Genomic DNA, 4,751 nt, shown 5'->3' with positions numbered 1-4,751 from the left:
TGCTAGATGACAATATGTATGGTGGAGGATTGTTTGAGAAACCTACTGAAAATGACAAGGAACACTTGCGTCCACTGATGAGTGGATAATTTATTTGCTTTTTGGCATTGTTTTTAGTTAGTTTCTAGTAGGATCTAGCTACTTTTAGGGACGTTTTCATTAGTTTTTATGCAAAATTCACATTTCTGGACTTTACTATGAGTTTGTGTATTTTTCTGTGATTTCAGGTATTTTCTGGCTGAAATTGAGGGACCTGAGCAAAATCTGATTCAGGCTGACAAATGACTGCTAATGCTGTTGGATTGTGACTTCCCTGCACTCGGAATGGCTTTTCTGGAGATACACAATTCCAAATGGCGCACTCTCAACTGCGTTGGAAAGTAGACATCCATGGCTTTCCAGCAATATATAATGGTCTATACTTTGTTCGAGCTTAGATGACGCAAACTGGCGCTCAACGCCAGTTCCATGCTGCATTCTGGAGTAAAACGCCAGAAACACGTTACAAACCAGAGTTAAACGCCAAAAACACGTTACAACTTGGCGTTTAACTCCAAAAGAAGCCTCTGCACGTGTAAAGCTCAAGCTCAGCCCAAGCACACACCAAAGTGGGCCCCAAAAGTGGATTTCTGCATTTAGACTTATTTTTGTAAAGCCTAGTAACTAGTCTAGTATAAATAGGACATTTTACTATTGTATTAGACATCTTGGTATCTATCTTTGAACGTTTAGTTCTTAGACATTGGGGGGCTGGCCATTCGGCCATGCCTGAACCTTGATCACTTATGTATTTTCAACAGTGGAGTTTCTACACACCATAGATTAAGGTGTGGAGCTCTGCTGTACCTCGAGAATTAATGCAATTACTGTTGTTCTTCTATTCGATTCAGGCTTAGTCTTAATCTAAGATATTCGTTTCACTTCAACCTGATGGATGTGATGATCCGTGACACTCAACATCGTCCATCCTTATGAACGCTTGCTTGACAACCACTTCCATTTTACCTTAGACCAAGCGTGTATCCCTTGGATTCCTTAATCATAATCTTCGTGGTATAAGCTAGAACCCCTTTGGTGGCCATTCTTGAGGATCCGGAAAGTCTAAACTTTGTCTGTGGTATTCCGAGTAGGATTCAGGGATTGAATGACTGTGACGAGCTTCAAACTCGTGATTATTGGGCGTAGTGACAGACGCAAAAGAATCAATGGATTCTATTCCGACATGATCGAGAACCGACAGATGATTAGCCGTGCTGTGATAGAGCATTTGGACCATTTTCACTAAGAAGATGGGAAGTAGCCATTGACAACGGTGATGCCCTACATACAGATTGCCATAGAAAGGAGTAAGAATGATTGGAGGAAGGGAGTAGGAAAGCAGAGATTCAAAAGGAACACAACATCTTCATGCTCTTATCTGAAATTCTCACCAATGAATTACATAAGTATCTCTATCTTTATTTTATGCTTTATTTATCTTTATATTCGAAAACCATTATAACCATTAGAATCCGCCTAACTGAGATTTACAAGATGACTATAGCTTGCTTCATACCAACAATCTCCATGGGATCGACCCTTACTCACGTAAGGTATTACTTGGACGACCCAGTGCACTTGCTGGTTAGTTGTGCGAAGTTGTGACAAATTGTGATTCACATTTGAGAGCTCTAAGTCTATTTGTGCCATTGTTGATGATCACAATTTACGCACACCAAGTTTTTGGCGCCGTTACTGGGGATTGTTTGAGTTTGGACAACTAACGGTTCATCTTGTTGCTCAGATTAGGTAATTTTCTTTTCAAAAAAATTTTTCAAAAATTTTTTCTTTGTTTTTGTTTTTCGAAAAAAAAAAATATTTTTGAAAAAACCAAAAAATTTAATAAAATCATAAAAATAAAAAATATTTTGTGTTTCTTGTTTGAGTCTAGTGTCAATTTTTAAGTTTGGTGTCAATTGCATGTTTTCAAAATTTATGCATTTTTCGAAAAAAATTCATGCATATGTTCTTCATGATCTTCAAGTTGTTCTTGACAAGTCTTCTTGTTTGATATTTAATTTTCTTGTTTTGTGTCTTTTGTTGTTTTTCATTTGCATTTTTGCATTCATAGTGTCTAAGCATTGAAAATTTCTAAGTTTGGTGTCTTGCATGTTTTTCTTTTCTTGAAAATTTTCAAAAATAAGTCTTGATGTTCATCTTGATCTTCAAAGTGTTCTTGGTGTTCATCTTGACATTCATAGTGTTCTTGCATGCATCATGTGTTTTGATCCATAATTTTTATGTTTTGGGTCATATTTGTGTTTTTCTTTCTCATCATTAAAAATTCAAAAATAAAAAATATCTTTTCCTTATTTCTCTCATAAATTTCAAAATCTTTGGGTTGACTTAGTCAAAATTTTTTAAAATAAGTTGTTTCTTGTTAGTCAAGTCAAGATTTCAATTTTAAAAATCCTATCTTTTCAAAACTTTTTCAAAAATCAAATCTTTTTTATTTTTTCATTATTATTTTCGAAAATTTTTAAAATTGATTTTCAAAATCTTTTTCTTATCTTTATTTCATGATTTTCGAAAACTTCACTAACAATTAATGTGATTGATTCAAAAATTTGAAGTTTGTTACTTTCTTGTTAAGAAAGGTTCAATCTTTAAATTCTAGAATCATATCTTTTAGTTTCTTGTTAGTCAAGTAATCAATTTTAATTTTAAAAATCAAATCTTTTCCAAAATATCTTTTTCAATCATATTTTTTTTTTTAAAATTGATTTCAAAAAAATTTTTCTAACTTCTTACCTTTTTAAAATTGATTTTCAAATCTTTTTCAACTAACTAATTGACTTTTTGTTTATTTCTTATCTTTTTCAAAACCACCTAACTACTTTTCTCTCTCATTTTCGAAAATTCCTCACTCTTTTTCAAAATTCTTTTAATTAACTAATTGTTTCAAATTTTAATTTTAATTTTATTTCTTCTCTTAATTTTCGAAAATCACTTTTTCAAAAACAATTTTCGAAATTCTCTCTCTCTCATCTCTTTCTATTTATCTATTTAATTACTAACACTTCTCTTCATCTAAAAATTTGAACCCTCTCTTCTCCTCTGTGTTCGAATTTTTCTCATCATTCTTTTATTATTTTCTTCTTCTATTCACATAAAGGAATCTCTATACTGTGACTTAGAGGATTCCTCTTCTTTTTTGTTTTCTTCTTTTTCATATGAGCAGGAGCAAGGACAAGGATATTCTTGTTGAAGCATATCCTGAACCTGAAAGGACTCTGAAGAAGAAGCTAAGAGAAGCTAAAGCACAACAATCCAGAGAAAACCTTACAAAAAATCTCAAAAAATAGAGAGACATGGCCGAACCCAATAACAATGGTGGAGGCGCAAGGAGGATGCTTGATGACTATACTACACCTACTTCCAAATTTGATGGAAGAAGCATCTCAATCCTTGTCATTGGAGCAAACAATTTTGAGCTGAAACCTCAACTAGTTGCTCTAATACAACAGAACTGCAAGTTTCATGGACTTCCATCAGAAGATCCCTATCAGTTTTTAACTGAGTTCTTGCAGATCTGTGAGACTGTTAAGACTAATGGAGTAGATCCTGAAGTCTACAGGCTCATGCTTTTCCCTTTTGATGTAAGAGACATAGCTAGAACATGGTTGGACTCACAACCTAAAGATAGCCTGGACTCTTGGGATAAGCTGGTCACGGCCTTCTTGGCTAAGTTTTTTCCTCTTCAAAAGCTGAGCAAGCTCAGAGTGGATGTTCAGACCTTCAAACAAAAAGATGGTGAATCCCTCTATGAAGCTTGGGAAAGATACAAGCAGATGACCAAAAGGTGTCCTTCTGACATGCTTTCAGAGTGGACCATTTTGGATATATTCTATTATGGTCTATCTGAGTTCTCTAAGATGTCATTGGACCATTCTACATGTGGATCCATTCACCTAAAGAAAACGCCTACAGAAGCTCAAGAACTTATTAAAATGGTTGCAAACAACCAATTCATGTACACTTTTGAGAGGAATCTTGTGAGTAATGGGACGCCTCAAAGGAAGGGAGTTCTTGAAATTGATGCTTTGAATGCCATATTGGCTCAGAATAAAATGTTGACTCAGCAAGTCAACATGATCTCTCAGAGTCTGAATGGATGGCAAAATGCATCCAACAGTACTAAAGAAGCATCTTCTGAAGAAGAAGCTTATGATCCTGAGAACCCTGCAATGGCAGAGGTGAATTACATGGGTGAACCCTATGGGAACACCTATAATTCCTCATGGAGAAATCATCCAAATTTCTCATGGAAGGATCAACAAAAGCCTCAACAAGGCTTTAACAATGGTGGAAGAAATAGGCTCAGCAATAGCAAGCCTTTTCCATCATCTTCTCAGCAACAGATAGAGAATTCTGAGCAGAGTTCCTCTAACTTAGCAAATATAGTCTCTGATCTGTCTAAGGCCACTTTAAATTTCATGACTGAAACAAGGTCCTCCATTAGAAATCTAGAGGCACAAGTGGGCCAGCTGAGTAAGAAAATCACTGAAACTCCTCATAGTACTCTCCCAAGCAATACAAAAGAGAATCCAAAAAGAGAGTGCAAGGCCATTGATATTGTCTATATGGCCGAATCCAAGGAGGAAGGGGAGGACGTGAATCCCAATAAGGAAGACCTCATTGGACGTCCCCCAGATAGAAAGGAGTTCCCTATTGAGGACCTAAAGGAATCTGAGGATCATATAGAAACCATA

General features: G+C 35.4%; 1 non-coding gene across 1 annotated transcript; it reads right to left on the bottom strand.

The window, feature by feature from the left end:
- Window positions 1–3,752: 3,752 nt before the first annotated feature.
- LOC130953647 (small nucleolar RNA R71) lies at window positions 3,753–3,856 on the bottom strand. The gene has a single exon (XR_009075810.1). It is a non-coding gene; the product is annotated as a small nucleolar RNA R71 (small nucleolar RNA).
- Between the last annotated feature and the right edge of the window lie 895 nt (window positions 3,857–4,751).

Source organism: Arachis stenosperma, chromosome 9, assembly GCF_014773155.1.
Source record: "Arachis stenosperma cultivar V10309 chromosome 9, arast.V10309.gnm1.PFL2, whole genome shotgun sequence".
Taxonomy (NCBI): domain Eukaryota; kingdom Viridiplantae; phylum Streptophyta; class Magnoliopsida; order Fabales; family Fabaceae; genus Arachis; species Arachis stenosperma.
Note: the sequence above shows the minus strand (reverse complement) of the source record. Positions and strands in the feature narration are given on the sequence as shown.